The 17,316-nt window shown below is 34.8% G+C and overlaps 1 protein-coding gene across 2 annotated transcripts in view; it reads left to right on the top strand.

Annotated features, from left to right (window-relative positions):
- Positions 1 to 8,571: 8,571 nt before the first annotated feature.
- Positions 8,572 to 17,316, top strand: part of LOC128239078 (uncharacterized protein CXorf38 homolog) — a 28,492-nt gene continuing 19,747 nt past the window's right edge. Inside the window, exon 1 of one of the 2 annotated variants that reach the window (XM_052955533.1) lies at positions 8,572 to 8,693. The gene's annotated coding sequence lies outside the window, so the exon portion shown is untranslated. The remainder of the gene's footprint in view (positions 8,694 to 17,316) is intronic. The other variant, XM_052955541.1, reaches the window with a different exon arrangement.

Below are 17,316 nucleotides of genomic sequence, written 5' to 3'. Positions count from 1 at the left end.
CCGAACCACTTAGTCTTAGGTGCATTCATACATATTCTGTTTTTTTGCATACATCTATGTAGTACTTCTATTATTTCCAACATTCCATTTAAGGTTCGGGAATTTGGTCGACTCGTCCGCCATTCCCCTGATCAGAAGATCAAGGACATACAGCTAGTGGACATCCTTTACAAGCTACGGATCTTGCTAGAGGACCAGACTGTACTAGCGAACCGACCTGAGGCACAGCATGCTGTGGAACAGCTTAAACAGGTGGGATTTTACGCGTTTGTTTAATATACGAAATTAGCAAAAACTATACGAGTCGAAAAATAACCAAAGCTTTTTCAATCAGAAGTTATTTTTTGCATTTACATTTTTTATTTGATATGTCCCAAATTTGTTGGGGGAAATCATTTAAGATAAAATATTAGCTGCAACATTTCAAACTTTTCTTACAATTGGTTTTTTTGATAGAGAAACAAAATGCATCGTGTTCCGAATCTCGGAGAAAATAGATTATGTTTTTAATAAAAGACAATTTTTGAAATACATTTTTACCCCATTTATAGCAACCTTTTATAAAATATTTGATTAAGAAGTTACAAATTATGTCATATTTCCTGGGGAACTTTTGTAAAAGATCATTCATTGTATGAAAATTATATTGTGATTGTGCAAGGGGAAGCAACTTGTTGGCAGAAGAACATTTCATACAGAAAGCAGTTACTAAACTTAGTTTCAATAATTTTGGGCACAAATCTCGTTAATAGTCTGTTACCTGCAATGTATACTAGTGTACTATCATTCAATACAAAAGTAAACCACCAACATCCAAAACATATAACCTGTATTTCAACCAAAGTACTTTCGTATCTCACGATCGAGAATCGAAATGTGGTATTCACAATTATAATGAACCAGGCACTTTCAAACTCGAGAATAAAAAAGTATATTATTCAATTATCGTAGCATATGTGCTGTGCACGAAATGCCTTAATTATATGCGAAATGTTATGGGACGGTTCTCCATCGTGTCTGTTTATGAAACAATTTGAAGCTTTATGCGAGCAATTAATGTATGGTACACATGTCGAATTATTTCTTTTGTTTTTGAATCGATGGTTTTGCTAAATGGCACAAAGCGATAAGATACGTCTATTATTTTATGATAACAGGTTTGAATATGCTTCACTATGTTTGTGAGTTTGTCTTTTTGAATTACAACATGTTTATTTTGTTCGTGTTAACAGCTGCGAACAGACGAGTTCAAGATCAGTGCTGAGAACGAACTGGAGATGCTCAAGGAAGGTAAAGAGCTATAGCAAAAATGAGTTGAGCTTGAGATTGAGTTATTACTTGAAGTTTCGTGATATTTTGCCAAGATCTCTATAAAATTATAAACACAAACTGTATAACACTTTTGTATATCATCTTTGAATTTGTACATTAAATCTTCAATCTAATATTTGCGCTATTAAAGGGCACGATGGTCAGATATCGAACTTTATTTTTTTTTTTGTGAAATGTGAATGCTTTTGTCAATGATAATTATCATCACAAGTTCATATAAGAGCTCAGATGTTACGCTCTTAAAATATGACAGAAAATGCTAAATTTTTTGCTGAGAACCCATAGGAACGTCATTAAAAAGTATTATTTTAGGCATTGGTACACCATCTGTTTTTTACTGAATGAATACTGAAGATTGCTAGTTGTTTTTGTGTTTTAATACAATGAGGTAAACACTGAAGTTAAGCAAAGTTTAAAAAAAAAATGCACACCTAAATATGTGAAAAATTTCCCCTTTATATTTTACCAAAGGATAGGTAATTTATATCCATTACAATATGGAAATGATAACTTAGCAGTTTTCACGTAATCTTTATGCAAAGCGCTTAAATGTTTCCGGACAAATTACCATTTTTACTAGCAATATTGATCGCTGTAGGTCAGGCAATTTCATACAGGTACAATTGTTAAATTTGTTTTGTAAATTCTTATCCAGTTTTTATTTCTCATACACAGGATTACGATAACGCCTGAATGGCCACTACCAAACCACTATAGAGAACATGCCGATATCTCCAATCCTCGCGGAAAAGGATGCCAAACTCAGTATGTTTTACATGGCACCTAAAATTGTGGAGAAAAATCATAGGAAAATAGGTAAATTTGGCCACAAAGAAAAGGGTAAAGAAGTAGAAAAGTTTTCGGATGTTTCTGCCATGACGGTCGGTTCTTCAGAAACGTTTTCCTTGTTGGTGAACCAGGAAAAGGGAAAACAACATTCTCCACAATGTGTGCTCTGGAATGAACAAAACAGTTTTCACAGCCAGAGAAAAGAACTGAGCATAACGCGTGCTTCGCTGATTCAGAATTCTTCAGAGAGTTTGCATTTTTGTTTCATGTAACCCTACGAGATTCAGGTCAGAGTTGCAATCTTACAGAAATGGTCAATGATCAAGTTATTAGTAAAATCTACAACTCAAAGGATGGAGATGATGGCTTCCGTCTATTACAGACGGTGCTGGAAAGTGAAAAATGTTTGATCATAGCTGACGGCCTTGACGAATGGACTCATCCGGAAAACGTAAACTGTACATGTAAAGCAGACGAGAAGAGTATCCCTTTCCAAAATTCTGCCAACAAGGCCACAGTCCTCACGACAACGCGTCCATGGCGACTTTCACAGTTTAGGGTAAAGGATTCCAAGATCGACAAGTATCTTGAAATAGAAGGGACAAATGAACCAGAAGAAATTGTGGAAAATATTGTCACAATCCTTAATGAGGAAAATGAGGATGAACGGGATCCAAAGGACTTTATGGCAATGGTAAACGCGAAGGGTCTTCTAAGTTTATTGACAGCTCCTATCATTATCATCCAACTTGTTTGCCTGTGGTTCGAGGGTGTATCGTTAACCGATTCAAAGTGTAACATTTATGCTGGAGTTATAAACATGCTAGCATGTAGACATAGGTGTATCAGAGAGGTTTCGAAAATTGAACTTCCATCTGTGTTCATAAATGCTTCACGCACAATCCATTGGTTTACCTTGCGCTGGCAAAGTTGGCATACACAACTTTGTTTTCAGGGTGCCGAGAATCGTCTGTTGTTTTCAGCAGCGATATGGTCAACCAGGTATGAGACAGGGGGCAAGTTAAATTTGCATTGAAGTCAGGCTTACTTACAGAGAAGAAATCCAACTCATTAGTCAAGAGATCATCTCATTTTTCATTCTTTCATAAATCAGTTCGAGAGTTTTTGTCTGCCCTCATTTATGTTTCAAGGAAAACGACTACAATCAGTTATTAAGCAAGTACATACCAGATAACCAGCAAACTGTCTTGGGAGATGTTTCTCAGGTATTTGTTTTCATATGTGGAATGAAGCCCGAGCTCGCTGTTCAAATGTCTACATGGATCATGAGTTGCATACCTCAAACACCATTCCGTTCTGCATGGTTGCGTTTGGAGGATGACGCCTTTCCGTTCACATATAATGACAATAATGAAACTAGAGAAGAAATTCAGAGTTTGATTCTGTGTGGCTACAATGAAGCCCACTCCAATAACTTCGGCAACATTCCGCTCACTCTTAGACACTTCCTTTATTTTGAAGGCCAAGATGTCGGTACATTCTAATATTTGATGAACATTAACAAACACCATGTTCAGTCACTTGACATTGGTTGGAATGCCAAAGTTAGTAAGCATGAGGTACAGGAGGTATTCAGCTTATCCGGCGAATCCCTCAAAAACGTCCAGCTGCAGAGCTTTAATGATATGAAAGAGGTTCATGTTAATACAACACATATTGAAAATTGTAATTTACAAAATATATCATGGGATGTTGAATCACACATATTTAGTTTCTTAAAAAACGATGGAAAGGGGAGTAAACTACAAGAACTTTGTTTGATTGAGGTACAGAATATCCCGTTACTATGTGATATACTTCCAAGTCTGCCTCAGTTACAACACATTTGTATAAGCTATACAAATCTCTGGACGCTCCACCTACCCCTTCCAGCGTCTATCACCAATATCATTTTGGAGGAAGTGACAATGACAGCGGAGGCGGTGAAAGACATTGTTGAACAGGTTGAGAACATACCACACACAGTGAAATGTTTGATGCACAAATGCACAGTGGAACAAGCCAGTGAATTCGAACAAATATTGAAGTATGTGTGTTCGCCAGCGTTTAAAAGTTCTGAAAATTCCTTACATCAATTCACCATAATGTAAATTAATATCATGACCAATCATATAAATCAACTTTTTTGTTAGCATTTACTTCGATATGTACATCTGAAAATAAAGACAAAATAAAACGGAGTGTTACAATTGCTGATCTTGCTATCAGAAGAGTTTCTTTTTAAAATGAGTTATTTAAGTGTGAATTAACCATGCAGCCAACTAACTGTATGGAGCTTTGATGAGTTATCCATGAGTTAATTATTGCGTGTTTGCACAAGAAGGTGTTTCGTCAGATTTTTTTTATTATTGGCATCATACTTTTTGGCAAACCTATTTTGTCCGAAGCAGAACCCAGAAACTACTAGAAGGAGTTTTTTGCAACCGATAATATACGAATGTGAATTCGAGCACCTTAAAACAATTACAACTTTGGAAATTTGTCTTCCCATATTCATCTTAAAAGAAAAAAAAATCTATCCAGCTGTACGAGAACATACTGCTTATAGTGAAATGTTTTGGGCCCGTTTAGTTAAAGGTCATCGGGGTTAAGATAGTAAATATCTAGGAGTTGCTTCGTTTTTGTCGTAATCAGTGTATGAATACCACGTGATAAATTAGGTCATAAATGCTACGTCGGGAAGAACTATTTTATTTTCAATGAATACTTTAAACAACGATAACTTTATTATTTATTCACCGTTTCAAATGAAACAATGCGCAATCTACCCCGCCTTCGGTCTTTTACCAGAGTTTAATTAGGAGTTGAGTTTCCTAAAACACTCCGACAAACCTTTTCACAAAACCGCCGCCTGATTGAGCACTGCTAGCATATAGCATACATTTTGGAAACAGGTTTGTCGAAATGTTTGAGGAAACTTATAATCTAATAAAACTCCTATAATATGAACAAATGCGGTGCTTTTTAAGCGTCATAGACTGCGCTTTGTTGCATGAAAACGGTGAGGAAAAAGAAAGTTATCTTTGTTTTAGGTCTTCATTTAAAACAAAACGTTGCCTTCCGACGGATCGTTTATGACGCAATATCATCACTTATTATACTCACACTTTGTAATCTGTGTTTCCAAAAAAATATTTTAAAGACATGTATTGCATTGATTAGTAACTTTACGGATGTCCTTGAACACTCTTTTAAAACGCAAGGTTAACGACGAAGATGTCTTATTGCAACGCTTACTCTTGTTACAATTAAAAGCTAATACATTGGAGGATTGGAGGGGTCACTTAAAGAAGGAATCAACACTACCTTAAAAGAAAATCTTTATTTGGTGAATGTTGATGAATAATCGTCATTGTAAGTTGCTCTACGGACCCTACATGGGTCGATCCAGTGGCGTTACTAGACCGTAACAGAAATGCAGGCCCGGTATGCTGAAGGGGCGGTGGGAGGTGGGGGTCGTCAATGTTTTGGCCGATTTAAAAATACCAGGCCTATGGTGCCTGTGTTCTCAGATTTTCCCTGTTTGCATGTTCAATTATAGCATAGTATGAACTTTTCGGCAATCGTACCAATAGTTTAAGCGTTATGCCGCAACTGGCAAGTAGATTTCAAACAAACAAGTCCTATAACATCTCAGTGTTTTAAATGCTATCGTTACATGTCAGATAGTCAATTGTAAGTACAACATATTAAGCTAATTTAACGCAATTGACTCTCGCCATTATAAATTCATCTCTGCTTAGGTAATCATTTCTATGTAGCTACTAGGTGGTCAAAATACCAAGGCGTTTATTTTCAAAAGAGCCTCATTAAAGTTACCGGTAGGTGTCACTTGGATATTCTGAAAAAAGATGGAACAGTCAATCGCTTTAGCATATATTTGTTTAAGATGACCCGAAGACTTGAACAATAATTATCATAATATAACATTTCATGGCATTAATAAATGCCCTATTTTCATTCAAAGCTTGTGTTACGTTTTCCCTTTTTCATACGAGTTCGACCCCGCTTGTGACTTAGTACCATGACGTTGGACATACATAAATATGCATATTAAATCAGCGCACTTGAGGACCAACCATATTTCACATTATGTTTTTTACACTCTCCTTCGAATGAAACATTGGTGAAAGTCGTAAACCCCCAGGTCATGCAGAGATAGTTCATCAACGGGTTCAAATCCCTGGTTGAACGGGGGGAATGGGTAATTTCGTACGACTTAGCTCATCAAGAGGCTTATCAGTAAGTTATTATATCCTATCGGAAATGTTACAGCAATACCTACTGAGCGAGTGCTATCCGCTTTTCATAGGCTCCAACCAAGGGGTAGAACCGGTAAAACCCAAGGTTTAGACTTTTTGAATATTCATTTTGGTGTTCACAAGTTGAAATATATTGCAATCTTATATTAAAATAAACAATTTTAATTTTAATTATTTGCATACAAATATATTAAATGCCATTTAATTGCAGCGTGCCTTATTGTAACGTCATTTCGGAATTTTGATTTGGACCGTAGATCTGGTTTCAATTTCAAAAAAGTAAAAACATCATTAAGTTTATATTTTCACTGTTTTCACTGTTTAAAATATCAATTTTATTTCACTGATAAATCTCTATAAACCATCGGAAAGCATACAATAAATATCTCTTTTTTTACTATTTTCACTCACTGTGATATACAATGTAGGTGAGGAAAAACTCCATGGTATGTTTTTCCGAAGTACACAGGGGATTTAAATACGACTTTAAAAATCACTGAACCGTTCAAGGTTCAGCCAAATTTAGACTGAATATGTTCAGTATTTCATTGAATAATATCACATGGTAGATATATCAAAGCGTGTCCTAAACATTAAAAACATGTAGAACAAGTTGAAAATGTAAAATAATCATTAAACTGTTGTTTCTTTTATGAAACATTTTTTCTCATAAACATGCAAATTGATAGAAAACAAATGCAGTGCTGTAAATTAAGTATGTATGAAATGTAATATTTTAATACAAACAGAACTTAAAGGAAGCAGGCTGTCGGGCAAAGATTTAGTTTTGTGAAACCTCAAAGGCATACAGCATGTGATGTAAAAACAGAAATTTTAAATTCTAGTACAAAATTAGTCATCATTTAATGCTTATATTAAGTAAACTATCAGAGGTCAAATTATAACTTAGTATCAGATTATTGGCAATATCCGCAAGTGCATTAATTTAAACATACTCAAATATCATAATTTATACGCAATGGACACATAATATTCTTTTGACAACTACTCATCAGACAAGATGTAGCTAAACAATATGGATATAATAAGACAATACATTTCCTGAAATCAATAAGCAAAAACAACACGAGTACCAGTAGGTTTCATCATAGCATCATAGACAATATTAAACTATTCCTATGTTCCGACTCTTAGTACTAGACATAGTCAATACAAGTTTGTTTATAGATCGATTAAGGTTTTACTTTACTCTCAGGTAGGTATACAGCTAGAAATGTACAAGAAGTGATAATCTTATTCTAAGATAGTGTTATTAAACAATTTACATTTTCTGTTGTCTCTAACAATAAATCTTCTGGTTTCTATTTCTATGTGCTCTCTTTCTAAATCTTGACACAGCAGTTTGTTCCACAGCGGTACCAAACAACCCAACACCCCTAGTTTTAATTTATTAAATATCAAGTGTGTTGTTTGTGGAGTTTTGTGTTCTTGTTCCATGTTTCTGGTTTGTGATTGTTTGTTTTTGTGTTCTATGCCTTTGGCGTTGACCCTCTGCCATTAAACGGGGTTTATGTTTAAACTTTCGACTACTGTACTTGTTACTGTAGTTTTGCATATAAATTTCCAAATACATGTTTTTTAACCTTTTAAAAAATAAATATTGTTTTCCTAACTCTTTATGGAACATAAATAAAGAAGAAAAATGATGAATTCTTTTTTGTATTTATAATCCATTGGGCCATTTAAACACAGACAATGAATGCAGTCAAATTAAGTTGAGACGAAATATCCCAAGGCCCAGAATCATATAGTAAACAACACTTATTTTCTGGCTATGGGAATAGGCCATGACCCTGTACTTTTGGTGTGAACTATTGTATGGCAATATTGTAGGAGGTTTAGATTATCAATAACTTCAATTTATTAAAACAACTGCTTGACTTGAAAACAATTAGTCCGCACGGACAGTTTGCATGTATTATAGTTAATTTCAGTTAATATTAAAATATTATTATACAATGTACATTTAGTTGTACAACAAAATCTGATTAATGATTAATAAACTTATTCAATACTATTGACTTATTCAAATACTCACATTTACGTCCGGTATCAAAGAACTCTAAATCTTGTCCGGCTAACTAACGCATCTCTACACTAGGCTGTTGTAAGTTTGTCAGTATTGCTCATATATGGATTATTCAATAATCACCGGACGTGGACATGCGCAGTGCTATACTTATGTAATGCTGGATGCAACAAAAATGGCTGATTTGGATGAAATGTGATGTCGGTAACGAGATTTATGCATATATTCGTTACATGTTAGTAAGTATGACGAGAAAGTGATGTTCAATGTTGTTTTTTTAATGATATTTTGAAATTACGAGTTGAATGTGGAAGCCGATAGTGAGTTGCCTTTTAAAATGTGAGCGATCCAAAATATTATTTAATTTTATTCATTTCCTTGTACGTTTTATGTTCGGATTTCACTATTTCTGCTGCGACTTTCTAACGTCCTTAGTACGCTTTTAGCTTCTACTCTACATGTTCTCTGTTTTATATCCTTTTCGTCCTTGTGTGCGCATCCCGGCTACATGCAAAAGTCATATAAAAGTGACCGGTATGCGGTTTTCGTCACAGACATCAGAGTCTATGATTCAGAGCCATATTTAAAGCTGTTTGTAACGAAATGGAACATAAAACAACAAGTTATCATGATAACATGACAATATTTTTCACACACTAATAAGGCTCCCACATTGTCAGATTTTTGTAACGATGACGTTAATTAAACGTAGTAGTAAATACAGTAAACCCCCGCTTTTCAGATCACCGATGGGACTTTGAGAAAATGGTCTTAGTGGTGGAATACATTTGATTCTTACCATGTATTAGCATTGTATAGTACATATTTTACTTTTAGTTTTTTCTTAAATTATATACCAGGTACCATGTGTCACTTTATTTCACATATATGGAGGTAAAATAGCTGTCATATATTCATTACATCATAAATTTTCAATGCATGTATAAAAATAAAACAGTTTCAATGAACGCATGCACAACATGTTCAATTGAAACAACCACTTAAGTGCATCCTGATGAGTGTTTACCAACAAGTCAAGTTTCCTTTAGGCCACACCAAATTAATGTTTTGTTCCTCGGATTTTTGCCAAAACACTGGAGCGAGCGAGCGAAAATAAATATATAAAAATACAATTTTGTCAGTTTTCGTTAAACTCGAAGCGAGCGAAGAGCGAAAAATCTGTTCTTATAATCAATATAAATATGAGATTGTTTATAAAATTGCCCTTAAACCCATTTGAAAGCAATCTTTAATTGAACCTCTAAAGGACATTGGGAAAATGTCCGAATACACATTATTTTTTCATATGTTTTAAGTACACACATTATATGGATAAATTGAATTTTTAATATAATTAAAACATGTTTTAAGTATGACGATCATTCAAACAAAAAATAACGCTGCTTTTAGGAAAACGTTTGAAACGACTTATATAAATGTACCTGAATCACTTTAACATCATTTGCAACTGTATTAAGACATTCATTATGATTGATTTCCGATGTTTAAAAAATGATGTTTTACATTAGTTTCATCAAATATCAGTGTGTCGCAGCTAGGAATATGTTTATTTAATGCATAAGCTTTGTAGGTCCTAATAACGAGTATGATACATTGCAAAAATAATAGAAGGAATAAATCAGACTCATTGTTTCGATTATTTGCCCGAAATATGCAAGATATGTATAGAAAATATATTTAGCATGGTTACCATGGGCTTGTTTTGGGTTTTGATTGGCTGGCAGCTGCGAGAGCTCTGGGCGGAAGTAAATTTGGTCAGTAAGTGAGGTGCGATTGTGTTTGGGTTATTTCAGATAACCGTACCTACGTTCCTTAACGTTCCTACGTTCATTAACGTTCCTTTACGTTCCTACACGTGCAATAGCGTTAAGATGTGTTCCATTACGTTCTGTTATGTTGAATGATTGACTGTTTATGGAATAAATGTGAGCGAGTATATTAAAACGAGTTCCGGTTTATTATGTGAAAATAAGATCCAGCGGTTTAGTGACTTGAAACCGCGATAATCAGACTCCATATACATTAAAATTTCTTGAATTAATTTCATTTTGATTATCACAGTAAATGAATTGATATGTGCTTATCGAAATGAAAAGTACAAGGGTATGATCAGAGTACTTTTATGGTCATTGAGATGCTTTTATAATCCTGGATTATACTGTAAAAGAAAATAGAAATAATGGTGATAAACTTAGGTTAGGCTTAGCTGTTTTGCTCTATCCGGACCAGTGGTAATATGCTATTTGTGAAAAGATATTTGCTCAAAACTGTTGTTTAATCAGAATTTGGTCAAACATGACTTTGATACATTAATTTGGACCAAAAACTGAACCATGTTCCTGTTAAGTGAAGGTGCCTTCTTCAACATCGACGTTATAAGGTAAAAATATGGTCACTTGTAATGTGACTTGAATTTAATAATACTTAATTGAGTCTTTTTTCATCGTTTCGATTTCCATCCAAAAAGAATGACTAATAACACAATATTATACATGAACTTGCATCAGACACACATGTTTTATTGCATAATTATTGATTCAATTAATGATCCTCTAGTGCATGAGGCGATGAAAATGACTTCCAGTATGGTCAAAACACATGTATTGTCAAAGTAAGATTAAATTTCCACAGTTCGAGCCAGTGTTTATACCGGAAGCCGCCATTTTGATTGAATTTATTGAAACCAATGCTTAACCGATCGATACACTGTATAAGACACCACGCATCGGTTACTTCCCTTTACAAAAACACTTAAACTAGCGTAGAAAAAAATATAATAAATTATTTTTTCAGCCTTTAAAAAAATATTACCACAACCAATCTGGTTTGCGATTAAAATAAAGGAGCGGGCGCACAAACTAGAATATTTTTTTTTTTACATTTTCAAAGAAATAGGAGCGGTAAATCCGCGGAACGAAACATCAATTTGGTGTGGCCTTATTTCACTCTTTCCAATACAAACATTGATAAATGAGGTAATATCATATGATAAATATCACAGAGGCAAACGAGTGAAAGGCAAAGACATATAGATTTGATTTCTTGCATTATTTTGTTTTGACAATAACTTTGATACAAGTTCTGAATATGTCAACAGCCATGTCATACAACTATGAAGGTTTCAATAAAAATGTATGAGTTAAGCACTTGTCTTTTTTCTTGGTGTTTATAAGTGTCTCTACTTTGAAATATATGGGTATCTGTAAAAGCATGGTTTCAAATATATCTTCCGTTTTCCAACAACAATATAATTACACTCGAAAAGACAATGGAATTCATCGCATAATTTATCGTAATTTCTACAAACTCTTTTATTTAGTGGCGTTTAGTGGTGTATATTCCCATGATTCTATTAGAATTATTTAAAGGCCGTGCATTACCGCGGCTTTCGTTTGATATTTATGTACATACTGATTAAAGTAAGGGAACACTATCTAGTTGGAGGCTTGGAATTGAAAAGACCGTGATTATGTAATCTTTAATTAAAACTAATTTCAATGACAACTTATTTTTACTTAATACACAATGATGAAAGCATTATGCAAAACCTAGACATGTTGAAATGGCAAAGCATTGTAAATGCGTGTTTTCATATTGCTCTATTTTCTTACGCGTAAACAGATTGAAAGAGTCGCGCTTTGTCAGTAAACAATAATGCTTAATTCAGCCATTATATTATAATGTTATTAATTAGGTGATTTCATATTTTTGGACTCAGGCAAATACAGCTAACCTCGGACAAATAACTGGGCCAATTTGAATTCACCTAATTAATAATGCGTTATATTACGCGCATGCGTGAAAAGTGATGGCGGATTTTCAATCAGTGACAAAAAAAGGAATATTTTTCAAAACCAATTACGTTCTTTTTCTGGTTCTGGAGTAACTTCTCAATGTGTTAAATGACTAGAAAGCGAAAAAAGGGCAAATCGTCACCAGTGGACGCCAATTTCCAAACACCTGTGAAACGGCGGGAATCCAAACCGGTTCAAACAATGGCAGAGGCGTTGGCCGAGGCAATCGCACCCAGTGGAGAAAATATGCAGCCGATGCATTATACTGGTCAAGGCATGTATCAATCAAGCCCAAACTATGTGTTACATCAAAGTATGCCTTATAATGGAAACACTGTATGGAGCCCAGGCCCAGGATATGCCCAATGTGCCACACCTGTATCCATTGGTACATCGCCACAAAACGTAAACAACGATTTATGGGTCAAGGTTATGAATAAATTGGACACAATGGACAAAAAACTGGCGCAACTAGATTCCATTCAATCTAGCGTAAATAACCTAACTGTCCGCATGGACAGCATAGATCACAAGATCAGTGACTTTGAGGGCAAAATCCATGACATAGAGATCAGTCGGGTATTCGATAGTAAAACAGTCTCGGATTTAGCAAAACAACACCAAGATCTAAAGTCACTGGTGAAAAAGCTGTCAAAATTTGAACAAGAACAATCACAGAAGGAAAACTCTCTCAATAATGAGATACAGGACTTAAAATGTCGCAGTATGCGGGACAACCTTCTGTTCCACAAAATCCCTGAAGAGAGAGACGAAAATTGTGAACATAAAGTATTAAAACTCATTGAGGAAAAGCTTAAAGTCACAAATGCATCAACCGATATTCGGATCCAGCGCGCCCATCGCATAGGCGCTTTCAACGCAGCCAAAACGCGGCCGATCGTCGCCAAATTCGCCTTCTACCCAGATCGCAAGCGGGTACGTCAGGCAGCCCGCCAGGTCAAGGACGATTCCATTGGCGTTTCCGAGCAGTTTCCGAGGGAGATCATGGACAAGCGCCGGAAACTGGTCCCAATTATGCTCAAGGCACGTGAGGATGGGAAGGAGGCGTACATCAGGGTGGATAAACTCTACATCAACAAGCGTCTCTATAGAGACAGTGAGTAGGACGGTGGTGAGGATGGTCTGAAGTGTATTTCATGGAACATTGAAGGTCTTACAGTAAATAAACAATCGGACTCGGATTTGGTGAATTTGTTGTGTGGATATGATATTATCTGTTTAAGCGAAACGTGGACCAATAGTAAGTCAAATATTAATTTTAAAGGCTATGATAACCCAATACATTCATATAGAAAATACCAGAATCGTAAAGCCAAACGCTCTAGTGGCGGAATTATAATATATGTTAAAAATAGTATTAGAAAAGGCGTAAAAGTTGTTAAAAATGATATCGATTGTCTTGTATGGTTAAAGTTTGATAAATATTTCTTTAAAACAAACTATGATATTTACATGGGCGTTACATATATAGCGCCAGAATCATCTCCTATACATAACATGTATAATGTTGACATTTTTAGACAAATCGAAGAAGATTTCACGTATTTTAGCCATATGGGTAAAACTTTTCTCACAGGTGACACCAAAAGTAGAGTAGGACGTAAAAATGATTTCATTGATAATGACCGCCGTATTGATATTGATGACATAACCCCGGTTGATACGCACACGAATCGAAAGTCACGTGATCTAACATCCAACCGCTTTGGGGATTATTTACTTGATCTTTGTAAAGCTACAAATATCCGTATTGTAAACGGCCGATGGGGAAATGACCGTGGGAATTTCACGTGCATGACCCACAATGGACAAAGTGTTGTCGATTATTTGTTATCATCTCTCGACAATTTCAATGCATTAAGGAGTTTTATCGTTGGGGATTTTAATACCTTTTCTAATCATGCACCTCTATGCTTTTCATTTAAAACACATACTAAACTCGATGATTGTGTTTCAAATAACAGGATATATTATAAATGGGACACGAAATTTAAAGATAACTTTGTAGCGGACGTATGTGCAGATATTCACAATTTAGAGAAGGATTTACATGATGCAATTTCCAAGGAAGGAAATGTAGACGAATTAACTAATATCTTAACGACCTTTCTGTGTAATAAAGGTCAGAAATACTTTGAGAAAAAGGCCAAATGTTCAGCATATTTTGATAATGCACACACAAATAGGAAGGAATGGTATGACCAAGAATGCAGACGAAAATATTGTTTATAAAAACGCTGTGTCTCAGTACAATATTTCATTATCTGATGTAGATAGAATAGCAGCTTTTAAAGGAAGGAAGGATTATAAATATCAGTGTAGAACGTCCAAAAATAATTTTAATAAAGAGCGATGCAGAAAAATGAATGATATGCGTAAAAAGTCGCCTAGAGAATTTTGGAAGATAAAAAAGAGGAAGACAAGTAGTAATTCCGGAGACAATATATCAAATAGAGAATTTAAGGACTATTTCCATAATTTAATATCAAATATAGAGGTTCAAGTAGACGACGAAAGTAGGGAATATGTCGAAGATTTCGATACTAAACCCTATAATGGCCCTACGTTTGATAATGTAGATAAACCTATAAGTAACGAGGAAATTATAAATGCTGTTAAGAAATTAGGCAGCAATAAAGCCTGTTCTCTTGATAATATACTCTATGAGTATTTTACGGCATCAATACCTATTATAATTAAACCTCTAGGATTATTTTTTAATCATATAGTTAATACCCAATCATTTCCCAGATCATGGGCAACAGGAGCCATAATTCCTATATATATATAAAGGGAGATACATCTGATCCTAATAATTACCGCGGTATCACGCTTATAAGCTGTTTTGCTAAATTATTTACAGTTATACTAAATGACCGACTTAAAATGTGGGCTAAAGAGCAAGATATTCTGACCGATTCTCAATTTTGTTTCAAAAGCAAGTACAGTACGGTTGATCCGGTTTTTGTACTCAACTCAATTATACAAAGGCAATTAGGAAAGAAGAAAAAACTGTATTGCTGTTTTGTTGACTTCCGTAAGGCATATGATTGCATTGATAGGGGGCGCCTTTGGTATAAGCTCATCAAACTTGGTATAGATGGAAAGTTTTTGTCCCTGTTGCGGTCGATGTATAACGAGGTGAAAATGTGCATAAAACACTTGGGGTCTTTGTCTGATTTCTTTGAAAGTAACATTGGCTTGTTCCAGGGGGAAATAACCTCCCCGATTTGCTTCTCTCTCTTCCTCAATGATATCGAACTCCATTTACAACAAAGCTTAAATGCAGGTCTCACAGTCAATGAGATCTCAATATATTTATTGCTGTTTGCAGATGACGCCGCTATTCTGTCAGAGACGAGGGAGGGGTTACAGGAATCCTTGAATAATTTAAGTACTTATTGTAGCAAATGGAATTTGACGGTAAATGTGGAAAAAACTAAGATAATGGTATTTAGAAAAGGGGGGCGTATAGGAAAATCCGATAAGTGGACTTATAACGATCAGGCTGTTGATATAGTCAATTCATTTAACTACCTCGGTATTGTATTTTCCAGTGGTGGATCTTTCATGCAGGCAGCTACCACGCTGGCGGGAAAGGCATTGCGCTCTATGAATGCACTTAAGGCTCTGCTCAAGCATAACCGCGTCCCTATTGATATTACGTTTAATCTGTTTGATGCACTTGTTTTGTCTATATTGAACTATAACTGTGAAGTATGGGGCTATATCCAGACAGAGGTTATTGAAAGAGTACATAGAAAGTTTTGCAAGTGGGTCCTAAATGTCAAGCGCTCTACAAATACCTTGTCACTTTATGGAGAGCTAGGCAGATTTCCATTATATATTGAGCGACATATTCGTATTATTAAGTATTTTCTCAAGTTATACAATGAGAAACAAGATAACTGTATTCTCATGGCAATTATTACAGAACAATACCGGGAACTTCGGGTTAACCCACAAAGTCTAAACTGGGTCGACAGAGTTAAAACTATCCTTCAGTCATCCGGGTTTGCGGACGTTTGGCAATTTCCTGAGTCTGTAAATGTATGTGCATTTGTCCCCATGCTCAGAGACAGATTACGAGACATGTATATAACCGGTTGGCGTGCTACCATGGAAACACATTCATCCTTGTATTTGTTTAAGGAAATCAAGGAAACATTTAAAATATCAACTTACATTGTTTTAATGGAAAATTTCAAATATAGAAATATTTTAGCTAAGCTCCGATTATCCTCCCATAATCTAAACATTGAACTTGGGAGCCATAACAATATTCAAAGACAAGATAGAAAATGTACACTGTGTAATTTAAACGATATTGAAGATGAATTTCATTTTGTATTAGTTTGTCCAATTTATAATGATATAAGGCAGAATTATATTCCTAGATATTATGTCAGACATCCTAGTATGGTAAAATTTATATCATTACTCAATTCTGACAATAAATCTCTGTTAGTAAGATTAGCTATTTTTTGTACCAAAGCTTTTAAAATAAGAGACTTGAATGTATAATTCACCCCTAAAGACCTCCTCACATTCACTTCTGCTAAATTAATAATTTAAAGTTTGCTTTTTCTCTCTCGTGGTATTGTGTAACTCGATTGTAAGTAATAGAATGCAAATTATTCTTTTTTGTTTTTTCATGCATGCAATATTGATTTGATTATGAATATTGAATTGATTAGGTGTATTTATTTTTGTGTTTATAACGATGAGCTGTATATGCTTAAGTTAAATAAACATTCTGTTCTGCTCTGTTCTGTTCTGCTAAAGTCTTGAAATAAACAATAACCTATACTTTTCGCATAATGGATGCACAAATATTCTGGATTAGATAAGATTCATTTGTCATAAATGCGATAGCGATTTGGCTTGTGTTTGCGCTTGCGTAAATATGTATCACCGTCATATTAATTTACTTCGATACCAGAGGTAAATGTAAGAATTTTGATTTAGTCCAGTTATATCATTTATCGTAACAAAATCACACCAGTGTTAAATCATCGGTACTTAA

Source organism: Mya arenaria, chromosome 1 (assembly GCF_026914265.1).
Source record: "Mya arenaria isolate MELC-2E11 chromosome 1, ASM2691426v1".
Taxonomy (NCBI): Eukaryota; Metazoa; Mollusca; class Bivalvia; order Myida; family Myidae; genus Mya; species Mya arenaria.
The sequence above is the reverse complement of the archived record's forward strand: the minus strand, read 5'-3'. Positions and strand labels throughout refer to the sequence as shown.